This window comes from Vulpes vulpes, chromosome 4 (assembly GCF_048418805.1).
Source record: "Vulpes vulpes isolate BD-2025 chromosome 4, VulVul3, whole genome shotgun sequence".
Lineage (NCBI taxonomy): Eukaryota > Metazoa > Chordata > Mammalia > Carnivora > Canidae > Vulpes > Vulpes vulpes.
In genome coordinates, this window is record NC_132783.1 from 19,226,151 (window position 1) to 19,244,614 (window position 18,464).

At 40.1% G+C, this 18,464-nt stretch overlaps 1 long non-coding RNA gene across 1 annotated transcript in view; it reads right to left on the minus strand.

Moving 5' to 3' along the window:
* Window positions 1–2,163: 2,163 nt before the first annotated feature.
* Window positions 2,164–18,464, minus strand: part of LOC112933629 (uncharacterized) — a 30,814-nt gene continuing 14,513 nt past the window's right edge. Inside the window, exons 3-4 of the long non-coding RNA XR_003237707.2 lie at window positions 8,070–8,216; window positions 2,164–5,024 (exon numbers count right to left, since the gene is read on the minus strand). This is a non-coding gene — a long non-coding RNA (uncharacterized lncRNA). The remainder of the gene's footprint in view (window positions 5,025–8,069; window positions 8,217–18,464) is intronic.

Genomic DNA, 18,464 nt, shown 5'->3' on the forward strand with positions numbered 1-18,464 from the left:
AATTTTAATATGTTCTAATGTACTATGTATCTAACATTTATGAGGTAAATATATTTCCATATCAAATCAAATTCCATTTAGCTTTTCCATTCTCTTGCTAGAAATTGAAAATGTACTTAGATTTAACTACTCCAGTGGCAAAACTTAAGGTAGGAGAAAAAGACTTATTCGAAATGTCTGAAGCAAAGGCACTTACAGCAACGGGCCTCCACAATCCCCTGCATGTATTTCTTCTCCTCCTTCCCCCAGGACACCCCTGGTTAGGCCATTTACCATCACTGTAGGTCAAAGCTCAGGAGGTGAAGGAATGACGAAAAAGAACATCCCCTTCCCTGATCCCATCCTTGACCTGGTAACCAACTTTAGCCTAGAGTTCCTCACAGAATTTTTCCTAGGCCTAGAGAAACCAGAAAACAAAAAGACCTGCAGAGGTGACATCCTCACATAAGACTACCTCAGAAACTTCTTAGCAGGCTTGGACCTGACTGAGGTGACTAGGAAGGACCTTGCTCCCTGCTACCAAAGGTATCATTCCCAACATGCTATATGCCACCACCACCATCTGCAGAGCAAGTCCTGACAAGTGGCTGATCATCCGAGGTGTATGGCATCCCCATGGATGAAGCACTGCTGGACAATGGTATCTGTATTAGTTTGCCAGGGCTACTCTTACAAAATACCACAGACTGGGTGGCTTCAACAACAGAAATTTGTCATCTCACAGTTCTGAAGGCTGGGAGCCTGAGATCAAGGTGCCAGCAGGGTTGTCTGTTCTGAGGGACGTGAGGAAGGATCTGGTCCGTGCCTCTCCCCTAGTTTATGGTGGTAGGCCATTTTTTCGGTGTTCTTTGGGTTCATAAAAACATCAGTCCATTTTTATCTTCATTTTCACATGGTGCTCTCCCTGGGTGCAAATTTCTCTTTTTTATGAGGACATTAGCATATTGGATTAGTGGCTCATCCAACTTCAGGATGAGTTCATCCTAACTTTAACTAATTGTATCTGTAATGACCCTATTTCTGAATAAAATTCTATTGTGAGGTACCAGGTTTAGGACTTTAATATATACATTTTGAGAGGACACAACTTGACCCATCGCAGGGTACCTTTCTAGCTTAAAGATACCCTGGTACTATGGTCTGAATGCTTGTGTCTCTCTTCAAATTCATATGTTGAAAACCTATTGCCCAAGGTGATGGTATCAGGGTCTTTGGGAGGTGATTAGGTCACGAGAGCCAAATCCTCATGAATGGGATTAGTGCCCTCACAAAAGTGCCCTCCAGAGAGCTAGCTTGCCTTTCCACCACATGAGGACACAGGCAGACGTTCCACAACCCGAAAGAAGGGTCTCACCAGGACACAGGTATGCTGGCACCCTAACCCTGGATTTCAGCCTCCAAACTGTGGAAAATAAATTCCTTGTGGCACTGACCGAAGATAAGGAGGAAGGCTACTTTAAAGATGCCAAACATAAGGCAAGAATTCTTATTTGGCAAATTAGAGAGCCAGTCTTAGCGTCGGCAGCAGACATCCTGAACAAGTCAGCTGTTTTGCTTTGATGAACTGAACAAGCTTCTGTAGGGAATCCCTTCAGAGCAACAAAAATGAAGCCATAAAAATGACAATGATCATCGTTTTGTCATTTCTGGCCTCCAGGACCCTCATCTTGCAGTTTTTTCCTTCAGGTTCTATTCCATTGGTTTCACAGCACTTTTCAAAACATTATTTGGTCTAAAAGAGGAAAAAAAATTCTGCATGACATCCTCTGACTTTCTAATGAAAACAGTCCTGCAATAATCACCATCCCGTTTTGAATCAGATCTTTCTCTTGGGCTCGCTTAGGATGAGTCCATTTTCTAAAGGCAAAGTGGAAGGGAATAAACTGGAGGCACCAGGTCATCCTCCACAGTGAAGAAGCCCAAATACCCACAAAAGCTGAGAACATAAGGGTGCTGAGCACATGGTGAGTGCTCAAAAGAACACAAGCTGCTTGACCGAAGTGGGCGAGGAGTGGATCTTTCCCCATCAGTCCATCTGCGATTTGTGGTCACCTGGTGCTAGCCCATATGCAGAGTGAAGAATGGTGGCCACGCAAATACTCACATCATGGGCGCAGGGCTAATGGAGGTGCCTTTGTGTGTACAGTTAAATAACACTCTACATTGGTCTTCGCATTTTGCATTTATATGGGCACATTCAAGACATCACACCACACCAGCAGAGCATGTAACTAGAAGGGGAACAAACACGTTTTTTCCAGTATGACAGAGCCATAACCAAAGGGTGCCGTGGAGGCTGTGTCACATTGATCTCAGCTAGTCTTTATTTTACCATCTGGCTCCTTTTCTAGGGCTCCCTCAAAAGGGATACCCCTAACTAACCCATCAGGGCCTTCTCTCCCATACATCAGTCCATGTAGAAACAACAAAGGAAGTCAATTGTGCTGATTTTCTGTGTAAGGCCCCATACCAGGCTTGTTAGCAGAAGCCTCCTCCTTCACCCAGCCTGGCTGGCCTCCCCTGCGCAGTCAGGAGTCTTCATTTAAGTCCCTTTTAATGAGAGGAGCCGCTGGCACTCAATAGGCCCAACCTTCCTCTTAAAGGGGCTGGGCCCCACCCTCCCACCACAGCTACTTCCAACAGCATTCCTAATAAGACCCTGTAATGTTTCCTATGATACTTACTCAGCGCCTACGCATTTTCATTTTCAAGAACCAACGGTGCTATTTTTCAGAATAAGTGTTACGTTAAACTTGTCCATTCGAAATAGGCCCCCATCACCTACTGCTCTCCCAAATTAGCTTGTAGGATGAAGGCTCCATATTCATAGGCCAGTCTATAGAAGTAATACATATACTAGTGAAGGCTTGGTCACTCACAGATGAATACTGGAAACCCCTTCACCAGTTCGAGCTTATTCCACAGTAGTTCTGATCTACGTATCATTTCATTGGGTTAAACCTGTCCGCTGAAGGGATGTGTTCAGCTGTCAAAGAAAGAAGGACAGTGTGTAGCAGCTACTTCAGTTTCCAATTATTTCTGTGGTTTCCTTGGGGCCAAAGAAGCCACTTAATCTAGGAATGCTTAAGTAATGCACGGGTGAGCTGTGGCTTGCTGAATCTCAGTGGTGGCTCTTTTGATTTAAGATCCATACGGGTTCCCAGACCTGCTTGTGGACATCACCAGGAAGTCTATTCTGTGCTGGTCTCTTTGTGCTTGTTTCCAACCGACAGTGTTCTTCAAACAGAGTGGCATGTTCAAAGATGTATGTAGCACCAAGTTTGCTCGGATTGGTGACTGGAGCAAATATATGCCCTCAAATTTACTTGCAAGGAATCTTTTTATCATTTAATAGAAAATTCAAAACAACCCTTTTCACATCATCCATTTGCTTAGCATGACCCAATCAACCTTGCCTCCAATTATAATCCCTGCTCTTCCACTGAGGTAAAATTTATCAAACGATTCCATATTCCACATGTCATCTTGTGTGTGAAATCTTTGGTAAGCAGGCTGGGCAAAATTGGCGAGATCTCTTCACGGCAGAGTGAGAGGTGTTCACATTTACTCAAGTGTTGCCGTAACTCAGCGCGATGACCACAATGCTTCGTCCAAAAGCTGTGACTTTTGCCATTTAAACGCCGATTTCCTCATTGTAAGAAAAGACATTATTAATGTTTACAAACAGTGGTTCTCAAAGTGTGGTCCCCAGAACAGCTGCATCAGCATCTGCTGGGAGCTTGTTTGTTAGAAACACAAATTCTCAGGTCACATCCCAGAAGTTGAGTCAGAAATTCCAGGAGTGGGAGTCCACCAATCTGTCTGAACAATCCCTCCAGGGGCCTGATGCATGCTGAACTCTCACGTGCGAGATACTTAGCAGGTAGCAGATTTTACCTGCACATTAATTGGATAACACAAAGAGTCTTGCGCTGCTGGAGGTCTTAATAAAGCAATGTAGAGAAGATATTAAATAATCTTTTTTAAGCCCTTTGCTTTCAGTACAGAAGTGTTGAAATTTCAAGATTTGCTTGTTTTCACCCAAATGCATTTAGCACATGGATCATATTCTCTGACACTACAAGTCCCGTTGAACAATTCTGGGCCATGGGGACACCATAGATATGGACAGCAAGGTGGGTTCTTCCAAAGTGACCCACAGGCTGATATTTTACAAATACAAATCTCCATGTGCAGGATTTTCTCCCTCTTCATTACTGAGGCTAAATCTCTTATTCAGAATGGTTTTTGCCCAAGGACTCTAGACTCCTAAGAGGTTTTCTTCTCGGGCAAAGTTTCTTTAATCCTAAATACAGCCACTCTAATCATCTTTTCTGTTTTTTATTTATTCATTTGACATGCCAGTTATTCCCTCTAATCTTTTCTTTTTTTAAAGATTTTATTTATTTATGCATGACAGACAGAGAGAGAGAGAGGGAGGCAAAGACACAGGCAGAGGGAGAAGCAGGCTCCATGCAGGGAGCCTGATGTGGGACTTGATCCTGGGTCTCCAGGATCATGCCCTGGGCTGAAGGCAGGCGCTAAACTGCTGAGCCACCCAGCGATCCCGCCCTCTAATCTTTTCATGTGAATCCTCAAGTTCAGGCCTGGAGCCCACATGTCCTGTGGTCATCGTTAGGTGTTTTGGTCTTATGCAGCCTCCTCTGGTCACTGACTATCTTCCCCGAAGCCATTATTTTATGAGTGTCCTTCGATTGGTCCTTTGGATCCCTTATCTTTGTGTCTATTTAATATCTGGCAGCATCGCCTGGCCTGTAAATAGGTAAGCTGAAGAGCTGTCCACAGTGACAGGGTGGATCCAAGATGAGATGAGGACAGTCCCCTTATGGGTGAAGAATTTTAACACGGCATGTATGTGTGAAAGAGGATCAAGGTTGTTGAATATAAAGGTGGAAGTCAGCTTGGCCATGTGGAGCTGCGTGTTCTGAGCATTCTGACCCACTCCAATTCCATCTCTCATGTCCTGCTTTGCACATTGCTTCCACCCTTGGCACAGCTCATGCCTGTGTGCAAGTTACAGAAAAAAAAAATATGGTCGCTTTGAGTAGAGCAATGATAAAAAGACACACAGGACAGACATTTTGCAAAAGGGCCCTGCCAAATGGACAAAATAGACATATGGTTCTTCCCTCAGGTTGAGGCAGCCCTCAGGACTTAGCAAGTGTGGTAGAGGCTGGATTTCAAGGCCCCTTGTCACCACAGCCTGTCCTCAAGCCATGTTACATGCTAAAACTGTGCAACCCAACCCATGGTGCTGCTTGTCTTTTTCCCCATTACTTACTGCTCTGTCTAAAGCAGTAGTTCCCAAAGTATAATTCTTGGGCCAGTAGCACTATCACCTATAAATAGGTTGGAAACACAAATCCTCAAACCATCCTATAGACCTCCTGCCTCAGCAAGCAGCAATGGGTGTTTCTGTAAGTCCTCCAGATGATTCTGATGCACTCCTACCTTTGGAAACACTAGAAGATGCCTGGCACATGATAGATACTCAATAGTTGTCTATTGGCTGGAAGAATAAATGAGTTTTTCCATCAAAATGAAACTCAAGCATCCCCATCCCCACTGCCCTTGGGAACAGCCTCCCCTAGCCTCCAACTTATCTGGCTGTGTCTTCTCATGGGACTCTGTATCACTGTGTGATGGGATGTAATGCACTGCCCAAAATCACTGGCTTACTTGGCTCTTTCCATAACTCCAACTGGCACTCTTTGAAGGTAGGAACTGTGTTTCTGGACTTCATTTCTGTACCCTCAGTGCTGTGCTCAGTCCATAATAGGAACTCAATTCTCATGGAAGGAAGCAAAGGAGGAAGATGCAAACAAGCAACCAGGCAAAGAATAAAGTGGTCACCAGGCCAGGAATTGGTCCTTCCTCAAAGGGTCCTGGGCCAGCAGTTTTCTTTGTATAGAATTCTAATCAATTCAAAAACTCATGCTCTTGGGGATCCCTGGGTGGCTCAGCGGTTTAGCGCCTGCCTTCGGCCCAGGATGTGATCCTGGAGTTCCGGGATGGGGTCCCACATCAGGCTCCCTGAAGGGAGCCTGCTTCTCCCTCTGCCTGTGTCTCTGCCTCTCTCTCTCTCTCTCTCTCTCTCTCTCTCTCTGTGTCTCTCATGAATGAATAAATAAAATCTTAAAAAAAAAAAAAAACTCATGCTCTAAAGGGTCTTTTCTTATTGTGCCTAAAATAATATGCCATTTCCTCTCATTCATTTTGCTGACTCCTGATTAAATAATACAATTTGTTTATTCAAATATTCAAGCCACTTGTGATTTGTCAGCAGCCGCATTTGCTTCCATTTCATGGGAACAGGATAAAGGCATGAACATGGCTGGATCCTTAAGATGCGAATCTAGTCAGCAACAAGAGTCTAAGAATACTGGGAAGTTTGCCCTATATGAATGAAACTCCAGAGCAGAGAATGTATGACACTTGTAGAAAATGGTCCCACCACTTTCCTCTCCAGACAGCTGCTCTCAAGTCACCCAAAAGCCATTTTTATTAGGGTTGTAGCCCTTCATTTCCCCTTCAATGTCCCTCTTCCGCACAGCATATGAAAGATTAGCTCCTACATCTATAAAACTACTCTACCATAGACCAAGAAGACCTCAAGAAACAAGTTTTGTACTTGTTTTAGTCTGCTAGGGCCATCAGAGCAAACACCACATCAGAAATTTATTTTCACATCGTCCTGAAAGTGAACGTGTTGCTAATGCTTAGTTTCTTCTCCTTGGCTTGCAGATGGCCACCTTCTCCCTGTGGCCTCACAAGGTCCTTCCTCTGGTATGTGAGCCTCCTTGGTGTGTTTTTCGTGTGTCCAAATTTTCTCTGCTTATGGATACCAGATTGGATGAAGGCCCACCATAATGGCCTCATTTTATTTTTTATTTATTTTTTTTATGGCCTCATTTTAAATTAATCAACTCCTTAAAAATCTTGTGTCCACATACACACATATTCTGAGGTCCTGGAGTTCAGGGCTTCAACATATGAATTGAGGGGGAAGAGGGTTACAATTCAGCCCATTTTGCTTTTGTGAAAGCAAAGCACCCCGTCTCCTGTTCCTGGATTGAGTTGGGAGAAGTTTCAGTGATTAATTAGGATCTTAACAGGATAATCAACACACTTTCTTTAGGTAGGGCCCTGTTTTGTCTACCCTTTTCCCCTTAAGTATCTGCACTCAGACTTGCCTGAATTCTTGGATCCCAACTCAGTCCCAGACGTTTTCAAGCCCTACCCTCTAACTTTTCTGCATGTGTTGCAAGTGCAGAGTTTACTCACCTCCACTGTTCCTAATTTTATTTGGAAATTTTGTTCCTCAAATCTTTTTCATTCTCAATAAAGACTTCTTTTTTGTTTTCATTTTTCTTTCTTCTCTCTCTTTCTCTTTCTTGAGAGAGAGAGAGAGAGAGAGAGTGCATGCAGGGGGTTGGGGGGCACAGTGGGGCAAAGGGAGAGGGAGAGAGAGAATCTTATGTAGGCTCCATGTTTAGTGTGTTGCCTGACATGGGGCTGGATCTCACAATCCTGAGATCATGACCTGAGCCAAAATCAAGAGTCAGACACTTAATAGACTGAGTCACTCAGGCACCCTTCTTTTTCATTTTAATTGTGGTAAAATATGCATAACAAAAATTTTACCATTTTAACCATTTTTAAGTGTTCAGTGTCATTAACTATATTTACAATGTTGTAGAACCACCACCACCACTATCTATTCCCAGAATTTTTTTTTATCATCCCAAGCTGTACTGATTAAACAATAACTTCCTATGTCTCCCCATCCCACAGTCTCTGGTAACCTCCATTCTACCTTCAGTATTTATGAATATGCCTATTCTAGAGGTACCTCATATAAGTAGAATCATAAAATATTTGTCCTTTTGTGTCTGCCTTAATTCATGTTATGTTTTCAAGATCCATACCTGTTGTAGCATGTGTCAGAACTTCAGTTCTTTAAAAAAAAAAAAAAAAGAACTTCACTCATGTTAAAGGCTGAATAATATTCTGTTTCATGTACATACCATATTTGTTTATCCATTTACCTGTTGATGGACACTTAGGTTGTTTCCACCTTTTGGCAATTGGGAGTAATGCTGCTGTGGATAGTAAAGCTTTTTCTGAATAGAGTATGACAGTGGTTTCGACCTCTTTCCATGAAGTTCCATTAGTTTTATTTATCAGCATTTCATCTGAAGGTGAAGATAACAGTTTCACTATAAAAGCAGAACAAACTAAAGATTTAGAGTCAGACAATGCCATTTCTGCCTCCCATTTTCTGTGTGGATTTGGGGAAGTAATTTAATTCCTATAAACCTCAAGTTTTTTAACTGTTAAATGGATCAATATATAATAATTTCTGTTGCCCAGAGAGTTGTGAGACGAATGAGGCAACATATAGAGCACCTAGTATAATGTTTGGTGCCAAGACAAGAGTGACTGGTAGTCATTAGTTTTATTTCCAAATGGCCACATACTCCAGCCCCTACATTTCCAAACTGAGCTACTTCCTTCATCCCATTGCCATAGGTTGGGGCTTTTTTCTCACTTTTTCCTCTCATTGCTCTTAAGAGTTTGATTTCAATCGCTTGCGTAGATCACAAAAACACTCCTTAATTTTCTAACCCATTTAACATTTCAGTAAAAGGTCTATCCAGCAAGTTCACCTTCAAGTCTAGTTTATAACTTCTACTATGGAGAAAAAATGTTAGAGAATATATATTTAGAGATTCAAGACCATTCATGTCTGTCTGAATAACTCTGAAGATTATATACTAGAAAGTACTTATATAGTATCAAAGACAGTTGGTAAGACTCCTTCCACCCTTGAAAGGGCAAGGGTAATTAACTTCTGAGACCTAGAGAGAAGACTTCCAAGGACCGTATTACTGAACCACTTTTTTACAATTGCAAAGTGGCATTTTGTCACCACACAAATATATGGGAATCCTAGGAGAAATATTGTCTCATTTGGTTAAATTGAAGAATAACATTGGGAGGCCCTAGAATTGGTTCCCATGTGAAAAAAAAAGAAGAGGTACATAGATACCACTTAACCTAAGACCACCTTTGTAGTCAGTTTGTCTGCTCTGGGTTGACCCAATCATAAACAAGTAATATAAGGGGTAAGAGAGAGCCAGAAATGCCCTGCCTTAATCCAAAGACACTTGCACATGGAAATACAATCTGCAAATTTTAAAAGATTTGCCCAGACCTTAATCATTTTAATTTTAAACCAAACTAAAAGTAAATAATGATTCCATCAACCATTTTGATGATTCAAAATGAAATTAGTTATAGGTCTACTTAACACAGCCATCCACAGAAGAGTCGGGTTTTAAGTTCAGGAGGATAATAATGACAAGAACTGTGACTTCAGGCTTACTTTATTCCAAGTGGTTTGAAGTTTACTCTGTAGGCCTTCAATCTACTTTTAGAGATAATGTAATTAGAAGTCACAGGGCCAGATCAATCTTAAAAATCCAACCGCATTAATATTTAGGAATACCTCCAAATGATTAATGTTTGAATGAAACATCTAAATAGATTGGCTATTTTGCTATTGTGTTGCAGATTAAGCCACTATCAGAGGTCCAGTTTTTATGTGGCCCATAGTTTGTACTGCCAGCGATATTGGTAGGTAGGTGCTCTCATGCCCTATGACTAAATCACCTGTCGGTATCCCAGGTGCTAGAAAGGGGCCAGTACCTAGCTAGGGTGGAAGCTCAATTAATGCGGTTGTGGAATTAACAAATAAATTATCTCTATTACTTTTATGTTTGGAACTACTTGTACCAGACTCATCTCAGTCACTCCAGTGCCATCTAGCTCAGTTCTCTACACTGATTAAATGAGCCAAATTTGGGGCACCTGGGTGGCTAAGTCAGTTAAGCATCTTCCTTCAGCTCAGGTCATGATCCCGGAGTCCTGGGATCTAGCCCCACCTTGGGCTCCCCGCCCAGCTAGAAGCCTGCTTCTCTCTCTGCCTGCAACTCCCTCTGCTTGTGTACTTGCTCTTTCTCTCTCTTTCTGTCAAATAAATAAATAAATAAATAAATAAATAAATAAAGTCTTAAATAAATAACCCTAATTTTTGCCAAATTCCTCTTGTGTTCTTAAACACAGGAAACTGGGGCACCTGGGTGGCTCAGTGGTTGAACGTCTACCTTTGGTTCAGGTCATGATCCTGCGGTGCTGGGATCGAGTCCCACATCAGGCTCCTCACAGGGAACCTGCATCTCCCTCTGCCTATGTCTCTGCTTCTCCTCTCTGTGTCTCTCATGAGTAAATAAATAAAACCGTAAAAAAAAAAAAAACAAAAACAAACAGGAAAGTTTTTTATTTACAAGTAGACATTTTTGTTTGTTTTCCAACTTAATCATTTGGCTTCTAGTTCATTGTTTGTGAATTTAATATTTAAAACAAATTATCTCTGCTATTATTCTAGTTATTTTCTTCCAATGCCGATTTTGTTAAAAGAAAAAAAAACAACACAAAAACCTAACATTTGGAATCAAAGGTTTGTTTCTAAGTAATATGTCCACTAGATGGAACTATTGTTTCAAAAGAATGAGAGCGATGCCTTGGAAAGAGCCCATTTCTAAAATTTTCCCACTGGAAATTACATCATAAAAACTGATAGATAATGCCCGTTTTTTTCAAACTATTTTTTTTTAATAAAAATGACATTGCAACTTAAAATGAATGCCATTTGACAGCTTACCTTCTGAAAATTTTTGGATCTCTTAAGACTCTTTTTGTTAAGATATCTCAATACTGACTTCTATTTTTTAAAACTTTTTTCCTATGTATTTCACGGGTTTAATGAAAACAAATGAAAATATCTTAGTTATAAAATCTGCCTTAAAATAAGAATCCTGGGAACTTGCTTAATGACTCAGAAATAATTCACAGAGCTTAAATAAAAACCCTAAAGCTAAAGGGCTCAGAAAAAAAACGAGCCCTTGATAAAAACCCTCAGTGTGGAAACACACACATGGAGATTAAATATGAGTGTCTATTAGGTAATGCTGTCGAGTCATCAAAAACACAGTATTGTTGTGCATTCACATACTCTTGTCCAGAGTACACAACTGTATTTAAAGGGTCTATTTTACTATTTGCTAATGCGAGTGACACAGTAAAGTTGCAAATTACATTCCACTCCTGTTTGCAGTTGCTGACATGAATATAAAAATTCTCTTTATTAGCTGAAATTTGTCACGGTTTGCCCTCAGTTTAGTATACTTAAGGCAACTTCTCAAGGTTTTTTGTTGGTTTCTTACTATAATGTTTATGACTAATATTCTTAAAGTATTTACTTAATGTCCTTCTGGCATATTATGTTTTATAATTAAACATAGCTTTAGGGTTCATTATTAACTTATCTTTAAGAAGTGTAATTTTGAGGAAGCCAAGCTATGATGTGATATAAAAGCATTTTAGTTGGAAGGTTCAAACTTCCAATTTAATGACAAGCTTCTTCTACATGTCATCCTACAAGTGTAATTCTTTCAACAATTGATAAAGAGAAATCAATCAGCCCCTCAGCAAACTCTTTATAACTCGAAATATCAAAAAGTGAGGATTTTCATAAAGCAAGTTTGAGTCAGCATGAAGTCACTGAAAATACTTTGGTTCTTTTTTCTCTGTAAAAGCAGAGGGAAGGTTTTTTGTTTGTTTTTTGTTTTGTTTTGGGTTTTTTGGTTTGGGGTTTTGTTTTTTAATTAAACTGAGGGATGCCTGGGTGGCTCAGTGGTTGAGCTTCTGCCTTCAGCTCAGAGCATGATCCCAGGGTCCCAGGATCATCCCACAGTGGGCTCCCCATAGGGGCCTGCTTCTCCCTCTGCCTATGTCTCTGCCTCTCTCTCTGTGTCTCCCATGAATAAAATAAATTAATCTTTAAGAAAAATTAAACTAAAAAAATTTTAAACTGCAATAGTTATAATACTTTCTTAAAGGGTTTTTCAAAGCTCTCGCCATCGAAAAAATATTTTTAAAGTTTTAAGAGTAAACATTCTTCCTTGCATAATTTACTTGGCAGTAAAATTTAGCAAAAAAAAAGGTTCTCAAAAACTACCACAGTAATTTTACATTCTTCATATAAATCATTTGTCAAAATGAAGTTTCAAATATTAGGTTTTGACTATTATATGAACAAAGACAAAGGCAATTCACACTTTGTCAAATTTACTTTTGAGACATCTAGAAGCTTATTTTCCAGTCCTGAAACTAGCCAACTAAATTCACCAATGAGGGGATTGTGGGCCTGTTCGTTATAGAAATGACTGCACACTGTTGAGATTTGATATAAAAGGTAGACATTGAGCTGAAGGCATCCTCCTCACATGATTTTAGTAGTAAGTGCAAAACAACACAACCCTTGATTCCAGTGTTAGAATAACTGCACATTCCTTTCCTGGTTCATCCATCCAAGTACCCCTTCATTCATTAATCAATATTTCTCAAATTTCTAATAGACCTTTTTTTTTTTAATATTCAGTGTTTTCCATGTCTTTATTTTCAATATGATGTCATACCTTTCTAGTATGATTCCCAAATATCCTATTTTTTAAACACTAATTATTCCATAACCTCCCACCACTCATTGAAAACAAACCCAATTCCAAACTCTTGGGTCTGACATGATGGCTTTCTTCAACAGAGCTCCAGATGAGATTTATCATCTACTAGTCCATGTATCATATATTTCACTCAAATATTATCTACTCCCTAAATACCACCTTCATTTTATTGACATGTTCCCTTTGCTTAAACTGTTCTCTTCCTGTATAATGTTCTATACCTCTGAGTTTCTTGCCTAATTCAAGACATATTTTAGATCTTGCCTCCTTTATGAAATTCTACTCCATCCCAAATCAGAAACAACCTTTTAAATCTCTGAGCTACCACTCATTGCCTTTCATTTTTAAGTCATTCGTGTCATGTATCACTTTCTACTTAATAACAGATTTATTTGTATGTTTTATCTCCCTCCTCTAAACCGAGAGGGAACAGGGATCCTGGCATATTCATCTCTGTGTCTTGAAAGCTCTTATCACACTATCTTCTGTTACCCAACCATCTGGACCATCATCATTCCTTCCTTCTGCTTCTGGGAGGGACTGCCTCTTCCTGGTAGAGGCTAATGCTTCTGCACCATCTCATATCCTCCTTCCCACCTATTTAGGGATCTCCTACCACTGCTATTTTCTTCTTTATTGGTTTCTTTGGAAGGGCATATAATTATGCTTTAATTATGCTTAAGTCTTTCCTAAAGCCTTCTTTTCAATCTGATACACACTTTCAATTAGCATTCTATCTCTCTTCTCTCCTTAACAGTCAAACTTCTTGAGAGGGTTTTCTACACACGCTGTCACCACTACTACAGCCCTCACTCGGTTCGGAACTCCATGTGATCTGGCTTCCATCCCCATCACTCAAGTGAAGCTATCCCCACAGGAGACACCAATGACCTTCTGGTTGCTAAATCCAATGAGTACTTCTTAAACTTTTCCTTATTTGGCCTCTCTACATCACCTAACGCTATTGGCCATTCTTTCTTTTTCAAGTGCCCTCTTACCTTGAACTTTTATGACATTTATGTTTCTCTTTTTCCTCTTGTGCCTTAATCCATATCTTATTTTTTAAAGATTTTTATTTCTTTATTCATGAAAGACACAGAAAGAGAGAGGCAAAGACACAAGCAGAGGAAGAAGCAGGCTCCATGCAGGGACCCCGATGCGGGACTCGATCCTGGCACTCCAGGATCATGTCCTGAGCCAAAGGTAGATGTGCCCAATGGCTGAGCCACCCAGGTGTCCCTTAATCCATCTCTTAAAATGTGGACTTCAATCAATCAATGTACTGTCTTTGGCTTTCTGTTCTAAGCCTTTCTCTGAGCCGTCATCAATCTACAGCTTCAGGTGCTACTAGATTGGTGACTTGTGTATCTTTTGTTTGATCTCCATCCTAGACTTGTCTTCTGTGCTTTATACTCACATAAAACCTGCTGGAATTTTCTGTTTGAATGGTCCATATGCACCCAAAGTACAACATGTTCCTAGACAAACTCATCACATCTCTCTTCCCCCAAATCTGTTGCTTGTTTTTTGTTCCTCATCATGTTGAAAGGCAGTACCAGTTATTAAGCTTCCCAAGCCAGAAGCCAGAGTATCTTCCCTGAATTGTTTCTCTCTTTTATTCCAAAAAATCAGTCAAACACTAAGTCCTGCTGGTTCTACCAACTAGAAAACTTTTGAATATGGCCTCTCTTCTCCAATCTCTCTCCCATTATCCCGGTTAAGACCACCATAATTTCGGGGGATCCCTAGGTGGCTCAGTGGTTTAGCGCCTGCCTTTGGCCCAGGGTGTGATCCTGGGTCCCAGGATCGAGTTCCGCATAGGGCTCCCTGCATGGAGCCTGCTTCTTCCTCCTCCTGTGTCTCTGCCTCTTTGTCTATATCTATCATGAATAAATAAATAAATCTTAAAAAAAAAAAGAAAAAAAAAGATCACCATAATTTCTCACTAGGATTTCCACCATGTCGTGTAACCCACTCTGCCTCTAGCCTTGGTTTCTGGCAATGCATTTTCCACACTGAAGGTTGAGTAAACTTGACAAATACAAATCTGATTATCCCCCTTGGTTAAACACATCAATCACTCTAATGACTTATAGAACAAAATCCAACTTCCTTAAAATCGTTCACAATAGTGTACATAACCTGAGCACTGCTCACTTCTCTGGCCTCATCTGTTGTCACACCCCTGAAAACCCAGCATTCCAGCTCTTCTGAGATCTTTGAGTTCCCTCAACATACCACGCTCTCTCACCTCAGGCCCTTTCCTGTTCTGTTCCTAGGTCTAGATCAGCCTTATTCATACCTCTTAACCTCTTTGAAAGGCTAACTCCTTCCCATCTACCAGGCCTCTCAGCTTATACATCTCTTCCTCTAGAAAATCTCCATTTACCTACCTCACCTGGGTCAGATATTTGTCCTATGTACCTCTAATGGCATCTTACACTTTATAGATTGTAATCAATTGTTCTTGCCTATTTACAAACACTGGTATGCTCAGGAAATGGTATACAGGGACTTGTATACAGGAATTGGTATACAGAGTATACAGGGACTCTATTTTTTGCACAGCTGTAACCATAGTGCTAATACACAGCCTGGCACATAACAGTGAATAATATATATTGAAGTGATTGTAGGTGCTCAATAATGAAATAATATGTGATGAATTTTGAAAAGTAATCAAACCTATCACTCTGAGGAGAAAAAGGCCATTTGTGGTTGGTTAATAGTTTTTTGGTTTTTGGGTGTTGTTTTGTTTTTTGTTTCTTGGGTTTTTTTTGTTGGTGGTGGTTTGTTTTTTTGCCATGTAACTAACTATAAACAATAGTGATTTCATCTAAGAAGTTGACCACATGGTCATAACACATAAGCTCTATCATGGAATAGTAGGCAATTCTATCAAATTGTATTTTGACAATACACAGATGGGCAAGTCTACACAGGTTACCATGTCATAACATTCAGGTCATCTTATCGTAATCAACAACGACCTTTAAGAGGATCAAAATAAATGAATTGGCTAGGAGACAGTCTGTATATTCCATAAATTTAAAGCCAGCCTGTGTATATACTTATACATTGTAACATTTGTATTGAAGAAGCAATTAATACAGGTTATATTGAATTACTGGAAAAATCACCTTACTTTGTGCTGGACAATTTTAGTCATTCACAATTTAAGTGAATTCTTCAACTCAGTTTATAGATTCACATGAAATGAACATTTTTAACTGTCTAAAATAGCTAACTGGATAAAAGAAATAAATAAGAGTGTTCTTTAATCCTAGAAAGTATTCAGTACCAAACTGGCAATAGCTGGACAAGAGACAGTCATCTTTCTCAATCCTTTCACTGTATAGATAAGGAAAAGGGAGTCCCAAGAGGTCAGATTTCATTGTTCAGGTCACTCCATCACATAAGAGCAAATCCCCCATCTTGTTAGTAGGATCATAGTGGAAACCACTGTCACAGCTTCCAATACAGGGCTTGTTCCATTACACTGTGTTGTTGCTGACCACCTTCATTTCCCTTCATTTGCACTTCGTGTGACTGCCCTCCACCTGGCCCAGAATTTCTAAGTCTTGCAACATTGAGAATGTATTTCAAGGACATATGCTGTCTAGCTGGGTCTGTAAAGAAATACTATTACTACTAACAATAAAATCTTATCTGGAACCACAGTAAAAATAAATAAATAAAATAAAATAAAATAAAATAAAATCAGTGGATGAGTTTTTCAGGCAATTTAAAACTTCCTTGTGGAATCCCTGAAGTCTTTTCAAAGGTCCAAGCTATCTAAAGAGCAGAGTTGGAAAGCTACTCTAAATTGAGGGAAGTGGATATTTGGCAACAGGAGTTCTGGATTCTGCCATTGTCCCTGAGCTTGAAGAGACCCGGCTGACATAGCAAAGCATGACTTGAGCATTCTTATGGGCCTTAATAGTGTTAGGGGTTATCTTGTTTTGTTTTGATCACAATCAAGCACTAAGGAATTACCTCAATAAGAGATTACTATAACTCCTAGCTCATCCAAGACAGATCTGATAGACAGTTGGGGGAGAGGGGCTCTCAAACTTTCTTTGCCTTCTTTGTCACCTTATATGCATTTCAACATTTTAAAAATTATATATGTATGTATGTAAGTAAGTCTGTATTTTCCCCTGAGGGGGTTTGGTCTCCAGCATCTCAGCTATGACTCCTGCAGCTTAGGGACCTGACCTTGGGAAACCAGCAGACAAATTTTTCTTTTTATTAACATAGTTTATGTTTCAGGCACTGGCCAGCCATAAAAACATTCACACATTTCATCTGCAATGCGTCACGTTCCTCCTATTCATGACTCCAAGTCCCCTCCATATTTCAATTTCTCAGTAGTTCTTCAGTGTTTATTTCACATCCTCAGTCTATCATGAAGCCCTGTCCAATTCACACAAAGGAGACTGAGATTGCTTCCTCCTTTAAAACATTATGGCACCTTGCTCAGACTCCTTTTATCATACTTGGGTTCACCAACTTGTCTTTTCTCTGCTCTACCTTTTACTCTTCTCCGCAACAACACTTCTATGTTTAAGATAGTTGTTCCATTACTTACCTATGTATCCACAAAAGCAACTAGCCCGGCGCTATGAAAACGGAATGGACTTTGGGAAAGATGAACTGAAGACAAATCCTAGCCTTATAAATTTTTTTAACCTCATATGTTGGTGATGTGACTTTTTTGTATCTCAATTACCCCAACTACAAAATGGGGACAAGAGCTATTTGTAATACCTTGGCTAAGACTGCAAATAATGCATGTAAGATCCTCAGCCCCGAAATGGTAAAGGAGGGATATCATTATGATTCTCAGTTAATGTTTAACCAACAAATTAAATATCATCAGTTTAATTCACATAGCATGGAGCTTTTATCTGCTTTCTGGTCTGTACATTACTGTGGCTGCAGTAAGTCTTCCCAGCAGGCATCAAGGGATACATGGCCCCAAGTATGGCCTGTAAACTGGTTTGTAAAAGGCAGATTTTTTTTTTCCTGCCCAATCTGTTTTGTAATCCTTTGCACACCTAAGGCAGTGAAATATGATGGAAAGAACAATTTGGAGCAAGAAACCCTTGTTTTTAACCTAAGCTTTAACTGATTGCATGACCCTGAGAAAGTCAGACATTTGTATTCTCAGTTTTTACATGCATAAGATGAGGAGAATCCTGCCACATGTACCTCACAGGCTTTCTGTGGGAGCAGAGAGACTCATAGAAGTTGGAGCCATCTGGAAACTGTACAGAACAATACAAATATGGATTAAACATCTTTTTAAATTTTGAATAGGTAATATATAAACTTTGCATCTAATTCAAAAAATACAAATGCACAGTAATAGGCAAGTCCTCTCCCAGTCTTCTTTCCAGCCACTCAGATCCCTCATTCAGGACAGGCGTCATCAGTTTTTAGTTTATATTCCTACAGATATTATGTTTATAAGAAATTTATTACGTACCTTTTAAACTCTTCAACTGTCCTCCAGGCCTTCCTCCAACCTACGGTTCCACTTAACACCCTGGAAGCCCGCGACACCACAGCTGACACTTACAGTTGGCCTACTTGCTCTCTTAACCGTATTTACTACCAAGAGTCACTTGGTCACTGAGAAAAATTCTGTCACAAGTCTGAAAAGACCATCATTCTCAGCACGCAATGCCGCAGGGAACCCAGGACCCCATGAAGCCTGAAGTTGCTACATCTTCTGCTCAGAACCATAACAACTTAAATGGTCCCTATGCTCACACATTCCAACCAAAGCTGCGATCCATGGGCAATCAATTGTTTTTGTTTTCTTCTACAAGGCTTGCTTAGTTTAGATGT